We start from the raw sequence: 25,338 nt of genomic DNA on the forward strand, positions 1-25,338 counted from the left end.
TTTCTGATTGCTGTGGCTAGGAGTTAATAATATGTTGAATAGCAGTGGTGATAGTGGACATCCCTGCCGCATTCCTGACCTTAGGGGAAAAGCTGAGAGCTTTTCCCCATTGAGAATGATATTTGCTGTAGGTTTTTCATAGATGGCTTTTATGATATTGAGGGAGGTACCCTCTGCTCGGAAGAGCTTTGATCAAGAAAGGATGCTGCACTTTGTCAAATGCTTTTTTGCATCTATTGAGAGGATCATAGGATTCTTGTTCTTTCTTTTGTTAATGTATTGTATCACGTTGATGATTTGCGGATGTTGAACCGACCTAGAAGCCCAGGGATAAATCCCACTTGGTCATGGTGAATAATCCTTTTAATGTACTGTTGGATCCTATTGGCTAGTATTTTGATGCAAATTTTTTCATCCATGTTCATCAAGGATTTTGGTCTGTAATTCTCCTTTTTGATGGGGTCTTTGGTGGGGGATCAAGGTAATGGTGGCCTCATAAAATGAGTTTGGAAGTTTTCCTTCCATTTCTATTTTTTGGAACAGTTTCAGGGGAATAGGTATTAATTCTTCTTAAATATTGGTAGAATTCCCCTGGGAAGACATCTGGCACTGGGCTTTTGTTTGTTGGGAGATTTTGGATGACTGCTTCAATTTCCTTAGTGGTTATAAGTATGTTCAGGTTTTCTGTTTCTTCCTGGTTCAATTTTGGTAGTTCATTCATCTCTAGGAGTGCATCCATTTCTTCCAGGATATCTAATTTGCTGGCATAGATTTGCTCATAATATGTTCTTATAATTGTTTGTATTTCTTTGGTGTTGGTTGTGATCTCTCCTCTTTCATTCATGATTTTGTTGATTTGGGTCATTTCTCTTTTCTTTTTGATAAAAATCTGGCCAGGGGTGTATCAATCTAGTTAATTCTTTCAAGAACCAGCTCCTAGTTTTGTTGATCTGTTCTACTGTTCTTTTCGTTTCTATTTCATTGCTTTCGGCTCTGATCTTTATTATTTCTCTTTCTCCTGCTTGTTTTAGGCTTTGTTGGCTCTTTTTCCTCTAGCTCCTTTAGGTGTAGGGTTAGGTTGTGTATTTGAGACCTTTCTTGTTTCCTGAGAAAGGCTTGTATTGTTATATACTTTCCTCTCAGGACTGTCTTTGCTGTATCCCAAAGATTTTGAACAGTTATGTTTCCATTTTCATTGTTTTCCATGAATTTTTTTAATTCTTCTTTAATTTCCTTGTTGACCCATTCTTTCTTTAGTAGGATGCTCTTTTTCCTCCATGTGTTTGAGTTCTTTCTGACTTTCATTTTGTGATTGAGTTCTAGTTTCAAAGCATTGTGGTCTGAAAATATGCAGGGAATGATCTCAAACTTTTGGTACTGGTTGAGACCTGATTTGTGACCTAGGATGCGATCAATTCTGGGAATGTTCCATGGGCACTAGAGAAGAATGTGTATTCCATTGCTTTGGGATGGAATATTCTGAATATATCTGTGAAGTCCATTTGGTCCAGTGTTTCTTTTAAAGCCTTTATTTCCTTGTTGATCTTTTGCTTAGATTATCTGTCCTTTTCAGTCAGGGGGTGTTAATTTCCCCCACTATAATTGTATTGTTGTCAATGTCTTTGATTTTGTTATTAATTGCCTTATATAATTGGCTGCTCCCATTTAGGGGCATAGATATTTACAATTGTTAGATCTTCTTGTTGGATAGACCCTTTAATTAGGATATAGTGTCTTCTTCATTTCTTACTACAGTCTTTATTTTAAAATCTAATTTGTCTGATATGAGGATTGCCACCCAAGCTTTGTTTTGGTGTCCATTAGCATGGTAAATTGTTTTCAACCCCCTCATATCAATCTGGGGGTGTCTTTGGGTCTAAAATGAGCCTCTTACAGACAGCATATTGATGGGTCTTGTTTTTTAATCCAATCTGATAGCCTGTGTCTTTTGATAGGAGCATTTAGCCCTTTTACTTTCAGGGTAACTATTGAAACATATGAATTTAGTGCCATTGTATTGCTTGTAAGGTGACTGTTACTGTATATTGTCTCTTTTCCCTTCTCGTCTCTGCTGCTTTAGGCTCTCTCTTTGCATAGAGGACCCCTTTCAATATTTCATGGAGGGCTGTTTTCGTGTTTGCAAATTCCTTAAAATTTTTTGTCCTGGAAGCATTTTATCTCTCCTTCTATTTTCAGTGACAGCCTAGCTGGATATAGTATTCTTACCAGCCTTAATTCTTCAACTTGTTTTGTGACCCCAACTCCCCAGGGTCTAACAGGATCGCCGAAGTGGTTCCCCTGCGGCCTTCATCAGCAGGGGTGATGCGTGAACCCCAGCTGCTTGGGAATGTCGCCCGGGCCCCGTGCTCACCTGGCCTCTTTCTCCTACCAGGTTTTAATCGAGGACCTGTGGCCCAATCCCATGCAGTACTTCCCAAGGCAGGAAGGCAGCCGAAGGGAATGAACTGAGAGGAGGGCCTGTCGGTGAGGAGCCAGGGGTGCTGGGTCCTGACGTGCGTGAGTGGAAGGTGCCACAGGACAAGCAGGTTACCAGAAGGGAAACTGAGGCTCAGGGGAGCCTTGGCCCCAGCTGGCCCAGGGAGCGGTTGGCAGGGTGAGAAGGGAACCTGGGGGACATCAGGGCACACATCGATTGGGGTGCATCCATGTGGGCAAGTTCAGGGCCCCCGGGCTTGCAGCCAGAACGTCCCGGGTCACTCGGGAGAAGGGAAGCTTCTCCACCCCGTTTCGGTGAACTGTCACCCGTGCCCATCGTCCCTCTCTCAGGCCTCCTGCAGGTTTTTCATTTGGGGACCTCCTGCGCTCTTTGGGAGTGGGGCTCCCTTGCTCCATTCCCGCTCCTGTGCCCAGAATCCCCGACTTCCCTCCGTGTTCCCGACCACCCCGTGGCCTCGCACAGCCACACGGCCATTCTTGGGAATGGCACTGGGCCATGGGCTGGGGGCTCGTGAGGCTCTCGCTGAGGAGGAAGTGGGGTCCAACGAGGACAGAGGACACCCTCAAGGGTCAAGGACGCCTTGGCTATCTTTGGCATTAGGCAATTTCACGAATCCCTAACGTGTGTGTGTTTGTGTGTGTGTGTGTGTGTGTGTGCCTGTGAGTCGGGGCCATGTCAGCTGTGTGGGGGTGTACACCGCAGAGCATAAGAATATGACCAACTAGAAGAAGTTGAGGCATCCAGTGTTGTGAGCGATGGATAGACGAGTCTACGTGGTGCTCTGCCTGCACAGGACAGAAATGGGGAAAATGATCACGAGTGACAGCTCTGGAGAGTATCCGGCACCTATCGAGGGACGGCAAGAGAGGCATAAACAAGTTAAGAAGCTCTTTGCGTCTGTGTGTGGGTTTGTACATGGAGCCAGGACATGGCGAGGAGGCAGTCAGCCTAGTGGGACCCTCCAAACCATGGCCTGTGGGATTCCATGTGTTGCGGTGATGTTCATCTTGGGGGCAGGGCAGGGCATGTCTTGGCATGCGGACCGAGCATCACCCATCCCTAGGCAGGGTCTAGGAGAAGGACAGAAAAAGGCAGACGCCTATTCATGGGAGCCTTTTCATTTAGTACAGGGCACTAAGGCGGGGAATGGTCCCGGCGTGTGCAGCCCTCGAGGCCTGGTGGCTCCTGGTACCGCTGCATTGACACAGCTTGGGGAGCTGTGCCCAGTAGCCTTGATGTCGAAACATACCCTGCACTTCTGTGATGCGGTCCCATGCATGCATCCGGTCAGGAGCACTCTACAACCCATGTGTCCCCGGAAGAGTTCAGAGGAGACCATTCCTTGTGTTCCCTGTGGAACCATGCCCTCCCGCTCCGCATCACCCGCCCACAGGGGATTGTTCCAAGGACGTGTGAGGGAAGGCAGGTTTGAGTGGTGGGCACTGTGTCTTTGTGAGTGTGCTGTGTTTGAGGGAGGTGCATGCCCAGGTTCACATTCGGGTGTGTGTGTGTGTGTGTGCGCGCACATGCGTGCTTCATGCAGCCACCTGTGCCTCTATGCTGGGGATCATGTGTGTTTCTGCGGTGTGTGTGAGTTTGCATTTACACATAGTGTGTCAAGTGTGCATGCCTGTGCACCAGAGACCATGTATCTCGGTGCATGTTTGGAGAGTGTGTGTTTGCAGGTACGGGTGTGTGTGTTTGCGAGGCCACGTGTGTGTGGCAGTGTGTAGGGACCCTGGGTGTTTGTGTTGCATGTGCGTGTTAGCATGCCGATGTATGTGTTGATGTGTGTGGCCAAGTGTGCATGCATGTGTGCCATAGACCTTGTCAGTTGGTGCATGTTTCCTGAGTGTGTGCACACAGATGGGTGTGTGTGTGTGTGAGCGTGTGCGCCCAAATGCACATACCTGTGTTCGGGCAACGTGTGTGTTTATATTTCATGCCAGCGCTTGTTTGCATGCTACGTATGTGTGTATGTGTGTGGCCAAGGGTGTTTCTGTGTGTCGGTGACAGTGTGTACTTCCCACCGTTGTGTGTGTGTGTCCTTCATGTGTACATCAGTGTGTGTTCCTGTCAAGTGTGCATGACACTGTACTGGATATCAAATGTGTTGGGTGTGTGTTTCCTGAGTGTGTCCTTTCCTGCGCACGGTGGTCTGTGTGTGACCAAGTGTGCATGGCTGTGTGCTGGGACTGTGTGTGTGTTGTGTGGTGTGTGTGTTTCCCAGTGCACATGAACGTGTGTGTGCATGCGAGCGGAAATATGCCTGGCTGTGTTATTCCATTGGTGTATTGCGTGTGTGTGTGTTTTCAGGCACACCTGGGTGAGTGAATTTTTGCTGGGTACATATGTATGGACATGTGCCAGAGACCTTCCGTGTGAGTGGTGAGTGTATGTGAGCTTGCATGCAGAAGGGTGTCTGTCGTGTGTCTGTGTGTTTGCCGGCCTTTGGGTGATTGTGTGTGTATGTGTGTGCACGCACCCATGCACGCTTTCTGTAACCACCTGTTCATGCCTCTGTGTTGGAGATGTTTTGTGTGGTTGGTGTGTGTATGTTGCATTACCACTTTTGTGTGTTACTGGGTGGTCATGTTTGCACACCTGTCCTGAAAAAACGTGTGGGTGTGTGCGCGCTGCATTTATGTGTGTTGGCATGAGCTCGTGTGGTCTGTGCGTGTCTGTGGTTTTGGGACCAGCAGTGTATGCCTGCGTACTGAAGACCGTGTGTATTCCTTGAGTGTGTGCTGTACGGGCCGTGTGTGTGTGTCAGTGTGTGTGTGAATGTGTGTGTGTGTTGCTCCGGGGCCAGTTGTGTATTCTTCTGTACTGGAGACCGTTTGTGTATGCTGTGGCTGTGGAATTACACGTGCAAAAATGTGTGTGTGTTTTGGGAAGGTCACCGCACATGCTTGTGAGCCAGAGACCTTGTGTGGGTGCATGTAAGTGGGTGTGTGCAACAACATGCATGCCTGTGGGGCACAGACTGTGTTTGTGGTCTGGTAGTGCACGTGTGTGAGAAGAGAGAGCACGGTGCCTGTCTGCATGGGTTTTTCTCTGTGTGCGTGTGTGCGACCATCTTCATTCCAGTGTGTCGAGCCAGGGGCAGTGGGTGCGTGTCGTGTGCTTGTGTTTGCATGAGCTCATGTGTGTGTTGCGTGTCTCTGTGTTTCGAGAGACATGTGAGTGTGAGCGTGTGCAGCCACTGGCACATTGCTGTGTGTCAAGACCGTATGCGTGTGTGTCGTGTGTCCAAGTGTTTGCATGTGCACCCATGAGTATATGTGCGTGTGTAGGCTCCAGTCAGAAAAGGAGAGGGACCGAGGGATTTCCAGCTCTGCTGATGATGGAGATACTGGCAAGAGGCCGAGGGTAGCCATGTCCCTCCGGACACAGAGGCCTCGTGTGCATTCCGTGGTCCTTTAGGAATCTGTCTCCCCTCTTGATGCACAGCTGCACAGGGGCCAAGGCAAGGAGGGAGGGGTGGGAGTTGTCAGGTGGGTGTGAGGCGCACCACCCATCTGTGCTGATTGCACAGATGGTTCCAGGTGTGGGGATTAGCTAGGTGTTTCAGTCTCCTTCCCAGGCCTCACTCTTCTTGTCGTGTGGCCCCTCTCAACATCCCTCCCTGGCAACGGCAATGCCAGATGTCTGTCTTGCACAAATGACACCCGGGAGTGGGAGTGGACATGGACAGCATCCACATGAAGGGCGAACAGATAAAAACCATGTTCCAAAGACCGTGGGTGCGCGTATGAAATCCACTCTGCTGGAAACCCATGGAGACCCAGTCGGGCACTATACATGTAGATATATGCACACTTCTTCTGCTTGAGACGGGTAGAGGGGCTGTGTAAGAAGCCCCTTCTTGTCCGTGATGCCTGGAGACAGGCTTCCATTGGCACCAGACCAAAGGCCCCAAGACTACTTTGCAGGCTCGAAACCACACTTGGGCATCTCTCACACTTGGGCCTCTCTCATCACTGATGGCACGGCTTGATGTTCCGCTCACGGTCTGATCCGGCTGGCCCAGCTCAAGGAAGGCTACGGAGGATGCGTTCTCCTCTGCAGGCTAGATGAGCCGGGTCCTCTTCCCGGGGCATTCGTGCAGTTGGCAGAATGCAACGCAAGATGCTCCTTCTCTGGTGGTGCAGGTATTTGTGCTGCCTGCCGCCTAGGTGCCGTCCTCAGCTCCTTGCCACCTGGCATTCCAAAGAGTGGGCGCTGAGGTCACCGAGCCGGTGGACAGTATCCACCTGGCGGTCAGCATTCACCTGCCACCCTCTCCACAGGGTTGGCGCAGAATTCCTCTTCATATAGGGGCATCTGGGTCCCCATTGCTGTATGCTCTTGGCTCCAGGAAAGGCATGCATCCCTCTGTCCTCCATGCCAAACATACTGTGTGTCTGTGTGACTGTATGAACATGTGTTTGTGTGTGCACCCAGCTTGGCACCTTTTCGAGGGTCACCGGCCTGGCTGCCGGTCCCAGAGGGGAGAAGGCTTTGATTTCCTGGGAAAGGAACTGCTCCGAGACGCATCTGCATCTTCCTTCCTGAAGCCTTTAAGTTCCAGGAGCCGTGTGGCCAGAGGGCACCCAGAAAGAGTGCCAGAAGCCAAAGTCAGAGAGGAGGACAGAGAGGAGAGCGTGAGGAAAGGACAGGCGGACCGGTGGACAGAGCGCTCTTCGTCGCTTTTCTCCTGACCAGCAGAGGGCATGCACTGGGACAAACTGTAGCCGCACATTTCCCCCGCGCAGGCAGACGGCTTCGGGCCCTTTGTCTCCTGGAATCGCACTGTGAATACTCCAGTGCCTGGGCTGACCAGGCTTCCCGGTGGTGCACACAGTGTCCTGAGTCTTAGAGGAGTCTATTGGGGAAGGGCGAGGGACAGCTTCGCATTGTTGGTTGAAAATCAGGCAGAGGGCGGCCCGACGAGGCCGCTGCAGGGATGTGGGCGGGGTGGTGGGGTGGGGGTAGTGGTGGGGGGGTGGCGTGGGGGTGGGAGGGGTGGGGTCCGTGCGGCTGGGAGCCCGAGGCCACCCCTGAGGAGGTGCACCGGCGGGCTCCCTTGCTGGCTGGCTGCCTCCCGTGGGGGGCAGGGGCGGGGCCAGCGGCAGCCACTCCCACCTCCGTGCCACTGGTTGGACCCAGGGGAGGGCCCGCGTCCTGGGCGTGACTCGGGGACTCCATCCAGCCAAGGCCACATGGGTGCCCCGGCCATGTCTGCCCCTTGGACACCGAGCTCCAGGCCCTTATGGGTGCGTGTGCGTGACCACGCACAGTGCGTGTCCATGCAGAGTCCAGCAGCCTCCGGGAAGAGACTGTTATCGGTCGCTGCCCCTGGTAGTCGGAGTTCCACCTGCCGAGCCGCTTGCGGAGGCCTGCGCTCACAAGTCCAGACGTTCATTCACAGTGGACACAGTGAGGCAGGTTCCGGGGGTGGCGAGGCAGGGTTCAGGGAGGCGGGGCAGTCCCCAGAATCCCGGACCCACCTCAGTCGGGAAAGGGGCCGGTCACGAGGTGTCTGTGCCCGGGGATAGAGGCCCCTGGGTCAGGCTGGGGGCGCTGAAGGCCCTAGGTGTGGGGATGGCAGACGAGGCTGTGCGGGAAGGGGAGGAGCGATGGGAGAGAGAGGGTGCTATCCTGGTGGTGGAGCTGGTCCTAGTGGGGGCTGACCTAAGGTTGGTGCTGCAACTGGCCGTGTTGGAGGGGGAGGACGGAGAGGACGAGGAGGACACGGAGGAGGCCGTGGAGGAGGTAGACGGGGCTGACACGGAGGAGGAAGACGAGGCTAGGGAGGTTGAGGAGTCCGAGGAGGAGGGGGAGGAGGCTGTAGTGGCTGAGCAGGAGCAGGGGGAGGAGGAGGAGGATGTGGACAGGGAGGAGGAGGGGGAGCCTGAGCATGCTGAGAAGGAGGAGGCTGAGGAGGCTGAGCAGGAGCCAAGGGAGGAGGAGAAGCCCGAGGAAGAGGAGGAGGTGGAGGGACCTGAAGAGGCTGAGGAAGAGGAGGGGGGAGGAACAGGCTGAGGAGCAGACTGTTGCGGAAGAGGCTGAGGTGGAGGAGGCTAAGGAGGAGCATTTTGGAGAGGAGGTGGCTGAGGAAGAGGAGGCTGGGGAGTGCGAGGGCCCTGAGGAGGGAGAGGAGGGTGAAGAGGCTGAGCAGGAGGCTGAGCACAAGGACCAGAGGGAGGAGGGCCAGAAGGAGGAAGAAGGGGCGCAGGAGCTGCAGGAGAAGCAGAAAGGGGAAGAACAGCCAGAGGGGCGGCGGGGTCCGATCCCGTCCTCGCTCGAGGCTCTAGAGGCCCTGCAGTCGGAGCTGGACCCCATGAAGAAACAAGCCAGCAGGTCCTACTCTGGGCTCAGGCTCAGGTGTTGTCAGAGGCGGCAGTGTCCCCTGGAACACAAAAGCGCCCTTATGCGGTGCATCCCTGGCTTCTGGGCCAAGGCTGTATCCTTGATGCTGTCATGGAGGGACCCCAATGTGGCCAGGCTAGAGCAAGAGGAACCAAAGGGAGGGGGACGATGAGTATCAAAATACATCATTTGGTGAACCCCCCGACCTGCAGACACACCCCCAGCCCCGCCAGGATGTGGTGGCCACGCCCATGCCCTGGTGATCCCGACAGCCTCAACGTCCTTGTTCTGGGTGTGGGTGCCAGCTGTTGGTCTTAGGGTGCCCTTGATGTCGCACGAGGCACTGGAAGTCCAGTGGGAGAGTAGGAGCAGACGTCCAGCTCAGATTTAGGATTTAGGAGCCACAGCAGGGCGTCTTCCCACAAACTGGCTCCAGACAAAGCTCAAGATCCCCTGGGGTAACGTAGCAGGTGCACGGTTGTGAGTGCCCACCTGGTCAGCCTGAGGCAGGAATGTGTGCTTGTCTGGAGATGAGCTGGTTGTGTCTGGCTGTCAGCACAGGACGATGAGATGGGGACGGGGGCGTGGGGTGGGAGGGGTGTCTCTGAGGATGCACAGCCCCCAGTGTGAGTGCTGAGATCTGCAGCATCCCGTGAGGGGGCCCAGTGGGCCTGACGCAGCCTATGGGGTCGGACTGTGACCTGGGGAAGCAGAGGGGAGGCAGTGCCCGGCTGCTGTCCAGACTTGCTCTTTTTTTTTGTAGCTCTTTCATCTCCAGCCCTCGGAGGGTCCTTGACTTTCAGCAGTTTGTGAACCACCCACAGATGTCAGCCGTGATCAGGAAGCAAGTTGAAGGCCTCCTTGGCTACATGACGGATTTGAAGGTCTGGCCCGGCAGACTGAGGCCAGGGCGGGGGACGGGAGAGGGAAGCGTGCCGAAGGGATCCAGCCCCAAATTCAGCTCGGGGATGTTGTGCTGAAATGAGATTTCACCCCTGTCTCCTCCACTCTGCCACCCAGCAGGTGGAGCAACTCTGGTTTCCCCATGACTGCCACAAGATCCTGCTCTTTTTTTGCAAGAAACCCTACTTCCGGAATGAAGTTGTTGTGCAGGAGTATGCCCTCAACGTTGCTGGTAAGAGGCTGCCACCTGGATGGGCGGCCGCAGGTGCAGGAGGGAGGGTCAAACCCAAGTCTTCACCCGGTGCCTTCTCACAACCCCGTCTTCGGGCAGGGTACGGGCGGTCTCATTCCACTCCCATCCAGTGGCACCAGGATTATGAACAGGAGGCCTACAGTCGCAGGCACCACAACACATGTCTAACCACCTTCAACTGGTTCTCTGACCACAGCTTTGCCGGGTCTAGCTGGATAGCTGAGATGGGGCCCTGTGACAAACAGCGGGAAGGACCCTGCTGGGCTCCCCAGCTGCTTGGGATGGGCCTCTGAGCCCTGCCCCGTTTCCCCTGCCAGATCATCATGGACGACCTGTGGCCCAACCCCTTGCAGGACAACGTGAGGAAGAAGGCTCCAGGAGAGGGAACAGAGACTAGGACAGGTGAGGTGCTCGGGGTGTGGTTGCTGAAATGTGCACCATGGGGCTCTGTGGGACCTGGGCTCCACCAGTGGAGACACTGAGGCTCCGAGGAACTCTTCAACACAGGAATCCCAGTTCAAAAGGGCATCACCATGGGACTGGGAGACTGGACAAGTGCAGTGCCAAAGGGCTTCTGCCTGGGGAAGATTGAGGCAGGCGGGGCCAGGCAGCATCCATAAGCAGAGCTGGAGAGGGAAAGGCGGCTCGGCAGCTGCACTTGGGGGAATTGTCATTCCACGGCCATGAGCCCCACCCTCAGGACTCCCAGCACTGTGTTACACTTGCGTCCACCAAAGTTGCCTCCCGTCATGCTTGGCACAGACGTGTGGGTATCCTGGCGCAAAGGTTCATCCTGCCGCCCCGTCACTTTTCTTTGTTGGTCTGGACACCACAGTTGACCCCCTTATTTTCCATAGGCAGCTCCTTTCCCCCCGCCCGCAGCCACATCAAGAGCACTGGCCAGCATGCACAGATTAGTTGAATACGTGGGTGGAGGAAATGTAAGTTGATCACAGTCAGCGGCAGGGAGTGGCATTGGAGAATGAACACCATTCCCGGGGAGGTCCTTCAAACACTTAAGCAATCTTACCTATGGCCCAGAGAAGGTACACACAGTTCTCCTCCTGTGTGCCTGTGTGCGTGTCTGTCTGCATTTCTGTGTGTCTGTCCCTCCCAGGGAGCGTCAAGAATTTGAGATGAATATGAGGGAGCATCACACTTGACCGAACCCATTCCAAAAGATTCAGAATAGGCTGAATGTTCAGGCCGGCTCCTCTGCGCAGGAAGTAACTGCAGTCTGGTGCGGGGGCGAAACATAGGGCAGATTGTGGCCCCAGGAGCCCTGGAAAAATATTGAAAGTTTGATAAACAAGGTCAAGTGTGCATGTGTGTGTGTGTGTGCATGTGCATTCACGCCGGGTGCACGCGATCCCCTTTGTGAAAGGGTGTCGGGGGAGTGCCTGAGCACATTGGCCTCGTGTGTGTGATTGACTTCTCTGCCTGGGCATTGCCAGCCCATGGAACGGCTTGGCCTGTATGCTTGCCCAAAGGGCTAGGTCCCACACACTTGGGGACTGCATCCCAGGGGGTAGAGGTCCTTCCCCTGGGGCCGTGGGGGCACTGGATATGGAGAGGAAATGAGGCCAAGGCCAGCTACCTGGGGCTCATCTCTTCCCTGGGGAAATGAGCTAGTTCAAGAAAAGGGAGCAACGAGCCAGGGCCAATGTGTGTAGGACCCAGGTTCAGTGGATGGCGATGACAGTCATCCAGGGATGCTCCCTGTTTGGTGTCCTCAGACACATCCACTGCACACGCCACGGGGGAGGCGGGGGGAGAACCCAAGGTTCATTACTCAGTTGAGCGGGCGCTGGAGCTCTTCCTGGGCCTAGGAATGCGCACAGGCTCTTGCTGACACGGTCAGCCTCTCAGGACCAGCAACAATGATAGTGAGTGTGGGTCAGGCCTGATGGCGGGATGGTGGGAGAGGGGACAGAGTGAGGTGGGAAGGTAGGAAGGATGACACTCTCATGTGGGCCCAGGAGCCAGGGGAGGGTCTAATCTCTGGGGAAAGACACGCATACACACACACACACACACACACACAGACTCAGATGCACACTCAGGTGCACAATTACCCCCACACACACTGACACAAACACTCAATCTCTTTCACCGCCCCACCCACACTCCTTCACTCACCCTCATCCCCTGACATACGCCCACTCGGTCCCTCACTGAGGCACACACTCACTCACCCACCCACCCACAGTCTCCTTCAATCACTCACATGTCCTGACACTCACACACTGATGAACCTACACTCCCCTAGGATCCCTAGCCCCCTGTTTCCCTACGGCCCTCGTTTGGGGTCTGCCAGGGTGCAGACAGAGGGCAGGGGCGGGGGTAGCACGATTGCTAAGTGCAAGGACCGGGCCACCCTCGCGTGTGCTGTCTGTCCCATGATGACTCTGGGGCTGATATCCCTTAGCCTTCTGTGCGTAGGTCCATGGAAAGACCTGGAGCATACAGAGCACCTGTCGCAAGCCTCAACAGAGAGGCGGTGATGTCAGCCCCTGGGGTGCTCCTACCCTGAGCAGACGTCTGCTTGCCTGAGATGCTTCTGCCTAGGGAAGATGGCAGAGGACCGAGTCCGCAGCCAGTAGAGTGGGGAGATGTGAGTGTTTGCCCCACGAGGCTCTTCTCCATCCCCAGCTAAAGTGGCTGCAAGGGCAGCAGCCCTGAGGATGACGGAACAAAACTAACCTTTCTGCCCCCCACTGCGCCCCACCCCATGAGGCTCCCTGCTCCACAACTTCCAAGAAGTGCGGTGGCTCTTTCCCAGAGCAGGGTTTGGCAGTCAAACTGCACGGATGCTTCCTGTCCCTTTCAGTATGCAGGACGGATCGCCTGTCCGGTGTCAGGTTGTGGATTTGAACATCTGTAGGACCTAGCCTTTCCCCTTCCTTCCAGGGAGGGCAGAGGCGCCTGTGGCTCTAGGAGGGAACGCTTGGCTCTCTCAGACTGTGGGGGAGACCGGTTTTCTCAGCTTCTAGGTCTGTAAATGCCGGGATACCCACCTGGTGGCTCCTGGCTCTGCTTGTGTGGCTCAGATGAAAGTGTGATCTCAAAATCCACAGCGGGAGCAGGACAGCACCCATGTTGGTGCATGGTCGGAAGGGGTCCTAGGCTGGGCCATTTCGGGGGACCACAGGGTAGTCCTCTACAGTTGTGCCATTTGGTAGGGTGTTGCCAAGGGTGTAAAGCCTGGGGGCAGAGGTAGGCACAGGGTCCTCTACCTCTTAGCATCTCTGGCCAGTGCTCGGGCAATGGCGTGACATTGAGGCCCGGCCCAGGGAGAAGGTTGAGGCAGGGGTAGGGGGGATGCTTTGGGAGATCAGGGAGCCCCAGATATCAGGAGTCAATTGGATGCTGAGGGCGTCCGTGTCAGGGTCCCCAACAGGAAAGCGGGGAGCCGGGACAGCTCCGACAAAACCGCACTAGCGTCCCGTTTGACTGCTTGGAAAAGACCACAATAGCATCCTGTCTAGCAGGCTCTGCAGGGGTGAACTTTGCAGCACGACCCGAAACAAAGCCCCTAACAATGAAACATTGGTCGCTGTCACAAGCTGACGCACATAGTCTCCAGATGTCAGCCCACAAGACCCATCAGCACGGGAGACGGCATGATCCAAGCCTTACTGGCAACACCTTGGCAGCGAATCCACAGGGCGCCCACTCTCAAGGTCCTGGAAGGAGATTATAAAAACCCCCAAGTCTGAACGGGAACCCGGCAGCCCTCTCGGGGAGCTTTGTCCTCTGGCTCAATAAACTTTGCCCTGCTGCCCAGCGCTCTTCGTCTGGTCTACCTCTTTCTTCCTCAAAGTGGTGCGGCTAAGACCCTGGACACTAAGGGAACAAAATTCCTGTAACTGCTGGTCATCGAGGGGCAGGGATCTCATCGGCCTCGCTTAGGGCATAAGGTCACTCCTCTTTCTCCGTCCTCCCTCTTCCAACCACTCTGTGGCCTCGGGCCTAAAAGTTAATTCTCTTGAATGGAGCATAGATGTGGGCAGCTTTTCAAAGGCAGAATTTTCTGCTGTCGTGCACAGCTTACTGGGTTGCTGCCTAGCCTGTTTCCTTACCAGGGCAGACTGGCGTCCGCCATTGCACTACTTATTTTCTGCGTACCCCGTGCCCGTTCCCATCCTCAATTCCTCTGTTACTTCCTCCTCTGATGTCTGATTAATGTTGTCGGGACACATGAACGCTGACATTTTGACACCGCTGGATTGAGCTCCCCTCGGCCTAGGAGAAGTTAGTTGTGCACTGTGCATGAGGGTGGTACACAAGGTAGCGTCAGGGACATGCGGTTGTCCATCACGTCCATGGGGTCCTTCCTGCCTCCTTCCTTCTGAAATCTCTCTGCAAATGCTTGCATATCCACACACTAGGGACACAGCCAATACACTTTCCTGCAGGACCCGGGCACCTTGGGTCTGCAGAACTCCTGTGCCTGGCGGAACTGAGTCTTCATACCCTCGGGCCAACATGAACCCCTTGCACCCTCCCCCCACCCCTCCGGCATCCCCTTCACCCTGAAACTGCAACTCTCCCCTCTGGTCGCTTGCACGCCTCGGACTTAACTTTCAGCTTCCGCATTCATGGGTGGTCCCATCCAGTAGGCCTGTTTCTGGGGCTGGCCTCTTTCACTTTAGCACAGTGCTTTCCCACAACTACGTTGAACGCATCTTCTTCGGGGCTTTCCCCACTCAGAGTTGCAGTGAACACCTTAGCCGGGGGGGACCCAGGTCAGCTGATAACACGGACTTTGTTGGCGTAAGGCGAGAGCGGCCCACTCCCGGCTGTCTGTCATGACTCCACGGAAGGGCATCATACAGCATACAAGATACAGCTCTGTGCGTGCTCAGCTGAAGAACGCAAATGGATGCCTGCTTGGACGCATTTCCCTTTGGGGCCCCATAGGCAACGCAGAGTACTTCCATACGCAAATCCTTCTCTGGTGTTTGTTATGCGTGTACTTTTCCGGGGATGCCTTATTTCAGGCCAGCAGCTTGACTTAAGGGACACAGGGACGCGCTTCATTTTGGCAGGCCGGACTCTCCTTAGCATAGAGCCCCGCCTCCCACCTCCACCCGGCCCCACCCCTCCGGACCCTCGGGCTCATCCTCCCACTCCTTCTCCTTTTGGCTTGTGAACATTTTCTGGGTCATTGGTGCCGAACATCGCCTGCACGTTACAGTAGTTTATCTCTGAACCTGTCGAACGTATCACACACTACTTTCTGGCCTCCGTGCATCCAAAGGTGAAGCTGGCTCTTCCTCTCCCTGAGGATCTCTGGTATGTGAGATCAGAGGTCAGTCCCACCTCTGTAGGCTGCCAAAAGATGCATCTCTGCCTCGCTGGCCCACTGGCCTGGGCGTCTGTTTGGAGCATGGCTTCCTCTAGGAGAGCATTGGGCTCCTTGGATGTGCAGAGTGAGGGTTGTGGGTCAACTTGCAAAGCCCTGTCACGTTAGGTCTTCATGCACTTTCTGCATGACTAACTCCCTCCCACCTCTCTCTGGCGTTCCCGACTCGTGCATGGCAGTGGTGGGCATGAGGGTTTCCCGCAGACCTCTGAGGAGCCCTTGACTTTATTTCTTTGGGGCTTTGCCTCTCCATCTCACCCCGCATGACCTCATGGGATCTGTCTGCAGGTCCACGGGTGCTTGTAGATCTCCCATTGACGTCCAGGAAGGGATGTTTCCTTTCAGGCTGTAGGCTTTGCAATGTACAGAATTCAGCCTCCCTCCCTGCCTCCGCCCTTCCTTGCTCCCTCCCTCTCTCCCTCCCCCTCCTTCCCTGTCCCCATGCATGCCTCCTCCTCTGCCCTCCTCTCTCCCTCGCACCCACTCCTCTCCTTCCCTGTTCCCCTCCCTCTGCCCACCCTCTCTCCTCCTCTCCTTCTCCGCACCGCTCCAGCCCTTCCTCCTCTCCCTGTCCAGCCCCCGCCCCCCAGTCTTCTCCAACACCAAGGATGCACCGTTTTTGGTGCACTCTTTCCTCGGAACCCTCCTTTAGTGTCCTGGGCAAGTTTACAAGAGCTAATTCAGTTTGGACTGTAGCAGTAACCCACAGTCTGGGCTGTGTCAGGGACAGTCTCAGAAAATTGTGCTTCTCCCCCGCAGATGGCCGGGCGTTGTTATCTGTGCAGGGTCCCCCATTTGTGTCAACAAGTAGAGTTTGAAACGGTGATGCGCTACTGCCCAGAACCTGCACTTCACCCCAAGGGGGTTCCTCCAGCCTCTTTCCAGTCAAAATCTCCCCTCCCGCCATGGGCGGCCCTTGCATTCTTATGTACGTGAGGCCCTCCCACAATGCAATACCAATGCCCTCGGCCTTGCCATCACCCACTGGGCCTTCCTGGCACCTCAGGCGGCTTGCATAATACACATTCCTGTATACCTCCCTGCAGCGGACTGGTATGAGGTGTGGGACTGTTGCGAAATACCTTTTGAGTACCGGAGAAAGGGCAGGGTGTGCTGCCAGTGCTCAATTTGCCATCCCATCCCTGGCTGACACGCCACTGAGTGACAGACAGACCAACGAAGAACTTGCAGTAGACCTTGGGCACCCAAGACAGCCACGACTCCTCAGGAAGGCGGATTAAAGCAGGCTCCGTGGACCATTATGCTGGAGCTCAGACATACCTGGCAGTTATGGTGAGGCGGGAAGGAAGACATAGGGAAAGGGAGCGCGGAAGTCAGACAAGGAGTGAGAAAACAAAGATGAAGGCCCTGGCAGAGGACAGTACAGTGGGAGCGAGTCCTACCAGTGCTTTGATGAAAGAACACACCCAGAGTCACATACCTGGCTGGCCCATTATCATGTCACCGAGTCCCAATCCCATACCTCACCGGAGCTGTGCCAGTGGTTGTGTAAGCACGGAGGTGGCCTCAGACCTTGGCTCCTTGCTAATTTCAGGCCAATTATCTGTGTGTGGTTCCTCTCTTTTTAGGAGAGGCGGGTCATTGGGGCGAGGAGCACCCTGCATCCGGGATTCTGCTGGGCAGCGTCCTGACTCCCTCCCGCACCAGGCAGGGCAAGGGGGGAAAGCAATATGGACAGCCATGTGGCAGTGGTTGGAGCACCATCTGATGACTTCAGGGGTTCCCCCCAGTGTGACTAAGAAGGGGCCGGGTGAGGTTTCCAGGGCGGCGGGTCATCACCCTATTGAGGCACTGGGTTTCAATTCCCTGGTGCCAGCAGCGTGTTCACAGGAGAACTGATGAGAAGGTGAACACGAGCTTTGTGATAGCGGGGACCTCCCGCGAATGGCCTGGGAGGAGTCAGCGAAGAAAATGGCCAGGGTCCAGGCCCGGACGCCACCCCTGAGGAGATGCACGGGCAGGCTGGCTCCCGCGGGGGCTAGGGGCGGGGCCGGCTGCAGCCACGCCCACCGCCGTGCCAGTGGTTGGTCCCCGGGCCCGGTCAGCATCCTAAGCATGAGGCCGGGGTACCATCCTGCCAAGGCCACATGTGCCCTACCCCCCCCGCCACCCAGACGCCACCAGGCCCCAAGCGTTTGTGCGCATGTGTCCCCAAGTCCCCTGGCCTCTGATAGATGCCGGTCTCCAGCCGTGGGCGCCAGAGCTCCAACCTGCGGAAGCTGCTTGCTCACCCCTCCAGCTCCTTCCCTCTGTGGCTGCCGCGGTTCCGATCCACGGCACCATGGAAAACGAGGCGGGGTCCGGGGAAGTTGGGGCTGCCCAGGAATTCTGGACCACCTTAGTCCATGGAGGAGGTCGTGAGGTGGCGGGGGCCCGTGGGGAGGCAGGCGCCTGGGGCGAGGCGGAGGCCCGGCAGGCCCTAGGTGTGTGTGGCATGGCGGCAGAGGCTGTGCAGGAGGCTGAGGCCCAGCAGGCAGAGGCGAGGCTGGCCCGCCGGAGGAGTTGGTGGTCATGGTGGAGGATAACCTGGTGGTGGTGGAGGTCGTGGCGGTGGAAGAAGAGGAGGTGCCACAAGCAGAGCAGAACGAGACGCTGCAGGAGCTGCCACAGGAACAGCCAGTGCTGGGTCCCGAGCCAGCCGGGGCCCCACTGGTGGCGCTGGAGGTTGTTCAGTTAGCGCTCAGCTCTGTGGATGCCCAAGCTACCAGGGCCTATGTGCGGCTCAAGGGCAGGATGAATCAAAAGCGGAGTTCTCACCTGGCTCGCCGGAGGGCCATCATCCAGTGCATCCCTGGCTTCTGGGCCCAGGCTGTATCCTTCCTCCGGCTGGTGGGGTTGGCTGCTGTGGAGGAGCACTGGGAAGAGGGCAGCAGCAGAGCCACTGCCATGGCCATAAGCACTGTGGGGGAAGGGCTCTTCACCCCCTTCCCTGTGGGGAGTGGGCCCATGATCCCTATAATGCACAGCAGAGGAAGGCGGGGCCTGGCGGGTGTGAGAATGCAGGATCTGAGACCTGTCAAGACCATGTCTGAGTAGAAAATGCAGGCCAAAGCTTTGGGGCTGCAGCACTCTCAACAGCCTTGTGGGCTTCACGGAGCACTCTTTGTCAAGTGGTGTAGCTCAAAGCCCCCATGGCTCACAGCAGATATTGGAAGGAAACATTTGCTGGGTACATGGGGCAGGTGGAGAGGCTTCCCGCCCCCCTTCCCTGTCCTTCAGAGCCTGTGTGGTTTTCCAAAGTGTTCAGGGCAGACAGACAATATCGTCCGCTCTCGGGTTGCCAAGTCAGTCAACAGGCCGCCTAGCTTCGGCAGACCACAGAAACCCAGACACGGTGTTTCCTCGGTGCTGTAATCTCTGTCTCCACAGGCCCCACACAGCCAGGCTGAGGCCCCTTGCCCAGGTGCCTACATGCACCTTTCCTCCCTGCCAGTCTCTCCCCCTCTGTGTCCTCGCCCGCCCCCTCGCTCTGTCCTCTCTGCCCTCCCCCTGTGTCCCTTCTTCCCGGTGTGGGGTCTCTCTGTCCCTCTCTCTCTTTTACTTTCCCTCCTGCCCCAACCTAGCCCTTTCCCTCCCTCCCTCGATGACACAGCCAGGAACACCCTTTGCACCATGGGTGCACAACCGTGCTGCAGGTGAGCCACGTGGCCCCCTCCTGGGCACAGGAGGCCCCTCAAAGGCACAGGGCTTCAGGCAAACACACAAGCAAACAAGCCGTGAGCGTGGGATGGAGCACATCCAGGCATCCAAAGCAGTGACTGCCTGCAGGCCACATGCACAGGCCAGGGGGATGTGGGAAGAGAGAGCATTCAGGCCCTTGGCCTTCCCCTGTCGGGGGCAGGCAGCCTCAGAGATGCTGGAAGCCAAGGGACTCCCCAGGGTTGAGCAGGTGGGAAGAAAGTGCAGAGGCTGACGAGGTTGGGAGGGTGGCAATGCCTGGTGTTTCTGCACATGCGCTGTTTGGGTCCCTTGATCTCAGCCGGGAAGGGCTGGGTGGCTCCTGGCTCTCCTTCCGTAGCACGTGCGCGAGGCTCCTTGACCCAAGGCAGATCCTGAATCACCCCAAGATTACAGCTGTGACAGGTGAGCAGGACAGAGATTTCCTCAGCTACATGACCAATTTTGAGGTCAGTCCTTGGAGACAGAGGCTGGGGGAGGCCCTGTGGGAGCGGGTTTGAGCAGGAAGGGGCCCAGCAAAGTGGTTCAGAGCGGCAGCCAGGCATGCAGCTCGGGACACATAGAGACACATTCCCACGTGCCCTCCTCTTTCTTCGGCGGGGCAGGTGGAGGTACTGGGCTTTCCCAAGTACTGCTCCAGGTTGATGTTTTTCTTTGAGAACAATCCCTACTTCCACAACAAAGTGATCGTTAAGGAGTATCACCTTAGCATTGCAGGTAAGAGTGGGCTTGAGCTTCGAGGATGGTGGAGGCGGGCAGGGGGGCACTTGGGATTGGGAGGGGAGGTGCACGTGGGGCCCCCGGGTGGGGGATATGGCGGGAGCTGGCCCAGGAGGGAGAGAGGCTGGGAGGTTGAGAGGGAGAGAGGCTGGGAGGTTGAGAGGGAGAGAGGGCGGGAGGTCGTGGGTCCTAGGCCATGGAGAGCCTCTCCTTAATTTTCCCTTCCTGCAGGATATAGGGCGTCTCGTTCCACACCAGTCCAGTGGTTCTGGGACATGAACATGCAGCTGCCAGCCGCAGGCATGACACCACCAGCCTTAACTTCTTCAACTGGTTGTGTGACCCCAGCGGCCCAGGGTCTAGCTGGATCGCCGAGGTGGAGCCTCTGCGGCCTTCAGCAGCAGCGCTGATGCCCGAGCCCCAGGTTCTTGGGAACAGGTTTGGACCTCGTGCTGAACTGGCCTGTTTCGCCTACCAGGTCGAATTCGAGGACCTGTGGTCCCATCCTCTACAGTACTACCCGAGGCAGGAAGGCAGCCAAAGGGAATGAACTGAGAGGAGGGCCTGTCTGTGAGGAGCCACGGGGGCTGGGTACTGATGTGTGTGTGTGGAAGGTGCCGGGGGACAGGCAGATTAGCGGTGGGAAAACTGAGGCTCGGGAGCCTGGGCCCCAGCTGGCCCAGGGAATGGGTGGCAGGGTGAGAAGGGAACCTGCGGGAACTCAATGCGTACATCCAGGTGGGTGCATCCATGCCAGCAACTTCAGGCCCCTCAGGCTGGTAGCCGGAACATCCCCAGTCACTCAGGAGAAGCGAGGCTTCTCCACCCTGATTCTCTGAACTGTCACCCGTGCCTGTCAACCCACTCTCAGGCCTCCTGCTGCTTGTTCATTTGGGGACTTACTGACAGTCTTGGGAGTGGGACTCCCTTGCTCCATTCCCGCTCCTGTGCCCAGAATTCCCCATTTCCCTCTGTGTTCCCGACCACCCCGTGGCCTCCCACAGCCACATGGCCATTCTTGGGAATGGCACTGGGCCATGGGCTGGGGGCTCCTGTGTCTCTAGGGGAGGAGGAACAGGGATCCCATGAGGACCGAGGACACCCTCAACCCGCCTTGGCTATCCGTGGCATAATTCAATTTCACGAATCCCTAACGTGTGTGTGTGTGTGTGTGTGTGTGTGTTGTGTACTCCTGGGGCACAGCAGCTGTGTGGACGTGGACAGCGCAGAGCCTCAGAGTCTGACCAACCAGAAGAATTTGAGGAGGCGTTTCACCGCTGTGAGAGATGGGTGGATGAATATACATGTTGCTTTGCCTGCACAGGACAGAATTGGGGGAAAGTATCACCAGTGGCAGCTCTGGAGAGTATCCAGCACATATCTGAAAGGATGGCGAGAGAGACAAAACAAGTTAAGAAGCACTTTGCGACTGTGTGTGTGTTTGTCCTTGGAGCTAGGACATGGCGAGGAGGCAGTCTGCCTGGTGGGACCCTCCAACTCCTGAAGTGTGGGATTGTATGAATGGCAGTGATGTTCAGTGTGGGTGCAGGGCAGGGCAGGGCATGGCATGAGGATATCCTAGGCAGGGTCTAGGAAGAGGATGGGATAAGGCAGAGCTCTGTTCATGGTTGCCTTTTCTTCAGGGAAGGGCACATCTGTAGCCACCTGCTCATGCCTCAGTTTTGGAGACTGTGCGCGTGCCTGCTGGGTGTGTGTTGTTTTAGCACGGTGTGTGTATTGGATGGTCATGTGTGCAAACTTGTGTGCCGAAAACACGTGTTGCTGTTTGTGCGTTTCATGTATGTGAGTTAGAAAGAGCTCACGTGTGTGTGCGTGTCTGTGGGTGCGGGACCAGCAGTGTATGCCTGTGGACTGACAACTGTGTGTGTTCCTTCAGTGTCTGTAGGCAGTAGGGGCCGTGTGTGTGTGTGTGTGTGTATGTGTGTGTGTGTGTGTGTGTTTCCGAGATAAATTGTGTATTCTTCTGTACTGGAGAAGGTTTGTGTATGTTGTGGTTGTGGGACTACACGTGCAAAAGTGTGTGTGGGTGTTGGAAAGATCAGTGCATATGCCAGTGAGCCAGTGACGTGTGTGGAGTGCATGTGTGTGTGTTTGCGTGACCACATGTGTGTTCGTGTGTTGGTGCAGATCAGTGTGCGTTCCTTTGTGAGGCAGACTGTGTGTTTCTCTTATCCCTTATCCTGAGGGCTGGTGTGTGTGCGTGTGTCTCAGTGAGGGCCAGTTGTGTATGCATATGTGCCTAAAATCATGTGTATTTCTTGCACGTGTGTTTGCATGAGTTCTAGGGGGGAGGAGGCTTATGTGATAGTGCTGGGTCACTCGTGTATGGCTGTGCGTGAAGACGTCTGTGAGTGTTGTGAGTGTGTTCGCGAGCACAGCTGTGTGTGTTTGCACGGGCAAGTGTGCATGCCTGTGTGCAGGACGCGTTTGTTTTTGTGTTATGTGATCTGAGTGTGTGTGCATGCCCACTTGTGCGTGTCAGTGGGTGTGTGCAGCCACACGCATGCCTGTGGGCTGCAGATTGTGTGCATGTGTGTGTGCGCACATACATCTATGGAGAGAGAGAGAGCGGAGCCTGTCTGCATGGGTTTGTGTTTGCGTGCATGCGTGCGGCCATCTACCTTCCCGAGTGTCGAGCCCGGGTGTGTGGGAGTGTGTCGTGTGCGTGTGTATCCATGAGCTCACGTGTGTGTTGCATGTCTCTGTGTGTTTCCAGTTACAAGTGATTGTGACTGGAAAGTGTGTGATCCTATGTTCTCATTACTATTATTGATGCTGTTGTTGTTATTGAACCAGCAGGATAGACGAGGTTCCTGCTTATGGCTACTGAAATCATTCCATGTGGGTATTAAAAAAGCAACCTTTAAAATTATACCCTTTTTCATGGCACCTGGGTGGCTCAGACGGTTAAGCATCTGCCTTCTGCTCAGATCATGAACCAGGGATCCTGGAATCGAGCCCCGCTTCGGGCTTCCTGCTTGGCGGGGAGTCTGCTTCTCCCTCTGCTGTTTTCCCTGCTTGTGCTCTCTCTCTCTCTCTGTCAAAAATAAAAAAAAAATCTTTAAAAAACAATCAGGTGCAGGTCTGGCACCCAGGCCTAGATGCAGGCACCTATCAGAGGCCGCGTGCCTGCGGGATGGATGCACACAATGGTTTGTGGCCAGGTGGCTTCTGGGTTGCGAGGGTGTGGCCTCCCATCATACGGCATTGGCTGGATGGAACCCCATGACCAAGCCCAGGACACTGACCAGAACATGGGAACACCCAGTGGCAAGGCAGTGGGCAGGGCCAGCTAAGGTGATTGTGAGAGAGTGTGGCCACTGGCGCATGCCTGTGTGTGGAGACTGTATGCGTGTGTGACATTTGTCCACATGTTTGCATGTGCACACGTGTGTATGAGTGTGTGTGTAGGCCCTGGGCAGCAAAGGAGAGGGCCTGTGCGATTTCCAGCTCTGCCGATGATGGAGAAAGCACCTAGATGCCGAGTGCAGCCACGTCCCTCCGGACACACAGGCCTCGTGTGCATTCCGTGGATCCTCAGAGGTCTATCTCCCCTGTCGATGCACAGACACACAGGGGCCAAGCCAAGGAGGGAGGGATGGGAGTTGTCAGGCTTGTGTGAGGCACACCACCCATCTGTGCTGCTGGCATGAATGGCCCCACGTGTGGGAACTAGCTAGGGTTTCAGTCTCATTCCGGGCCGCTCTCTTCTTCTCGTGTGGCCCCTCTCATCTTCCCTCCCTGGCAAGGAAAATGCCATATGTCTGTCATTGCACGAATGTCACCCGGGAGTGGCAGTGGACATGGACAGCATCCACATGAAGGCCGAACAGATGGAAACCAAGGTCCAAGACCGTCGGGGTGCATATGAAATCCACTCTGGGGGAAATGGTTGGAGACCCAGTCGGGGACTATGCCTGGATATATGTGCACGCTTCCCCTGACTGAGACGGGGTGGTGGAGGGTGTGCAAGAAGACCCTGCTTGTCAGTGATGCCTGGAGAGACTGGCTTGCATTGGCAGCAGACCAATAGCCCCAAGCCTACTTTGCTGGCTTGAAACCGCAGTTGGGCATTGTCTTACCATATTTGTGGGCCATCTCTGGGGACGTGATTGCCCGGCTTGATGTTCCGCTAATGGTCTCACCTGGCTGGCCTGGAGCAGGAAAGTTGACAATGGATGCATCCTCCTCTGCAGGCCAGACGAGCCGGGAACCCCTTCCCGAGGCATTCGTGCTTTTCGCAGCATGCAACACTAGACACTCCGTCTCTGCTGGTAACGGCGTTTGTGCTGCCTGTCCCCTTGGTGTTGTCCTCAGCTCCTTGCCACCTGGCCTTCCAAAGACTGTGTACTGAGGTCCCCAAGCCGGTGGACAGCATCCACCTGCCGCCCTGTCCAAGGGTTCACCCAAGCTTCCTATTCAGGCAGGGTCATCTGTGTCCCTTCGGCTGTATTCTCTTGGATCCGGGAAATGCATGCATCCCTCTGTCCTCCATGCTGAACACACTGCGTGTCGGTGTGAGTGTGTGAGCATATGTTTGTGTGCGCACGCAGCTTGGTATCTTTTCGAGGGTCACTGGCCTGGCTGCCGGTCCCAAAGAGGGAGAGGGCTTTGAATTCCTGGGAAAGGAGCTGCTCAGAGATGCATCTGCACCTTCCTTCCAGAAGCCTTTATGTGCCAGAGGCCGTGTGGCCAGAGGGTTTGGAGAAAGAGCGCCAGAAGCCAAAGTCAGAGAGGAGGACAGAGAGGAGAGCATGAGGAAAGGACAGGCAGCCCGATGGACAGAGCACTCTGTGTCGCTCGTCTCCTGACCAGCAAAGGGCATGCATGGGAACAAAGTGTAGCCGCACATTTCCCCCTAGCAGGCAGATGGCATCGGGGCCTCTGTCTCCTGGAATCACACTATTCATACTCCAGGACCTGGGCTGAACACTTCCTCACACCCTCGACCAGGCTTCCCAGTGGTGCACACAGCATCCTGAGTCTTACAAGAGTCTCTTTTCGAAAAGCGGGGGACAGCTACACATTCTCGTTACAAATACCAGGCAGACGGTGTGCACTAAGGGGCCGCAGGAGCAGTTCGCTCGGGCCATGTGTGGGGGGTTCGGTGTGCAGCGTGGCAGTGGGTGTCTGAGGGGTGTTCGGTGTGGCTGGGAGCCCGAGGCCATCCTGGACGGGGCACACAGGCAGGCTCCCTGACAGCCTGGCTGGCTCCTGCTGAGGCGAGGGGTGGGCCTGGCTAAGGCCCCGCCCACCGCCTTGGCACTGGGTGTTCCTGGGTTCCGGTCAGCATCCTGGGCTTGGCCATGGGTTTCCATCCAGCCAATGCCATATGACGGGAGCCCACACCCTCGCAAACCAGAATCCACCTGGCCAAAACCATTGTGTGCATCCATCCCACAGACATGCGGCCTCTGATAGGTGCCTGCCTCTAGGCCTGGATGCCAGATCTGCACCTGCTGGCTGCTTGCGGGAGCCGTGAGCTCACACCTCCAGCTCATTCCCTCTGCCGCTGCCATGGCTCGGTGCCCACGATCAGGTCCACATCCAAATGGAGGGCGA

This window comes from Eumetopias jubatus, unplaced genomic scaffold (assembly GCF_037043125.1).
Source record: "Eumetopias jubatus isolate StellerSeaLion01/CBP00866 unplaced genomic scaffold, mEumJub1_p1.0 scaffold_96, whole genome shotgun sequence".
In the NCBI taxonomy this organism is placed as follows: Eukaryota; Metazoa; Chordata; class Mammalia; order Carnivora; family Otariidae; genus Eumetopias; species Eumetopias jubatus.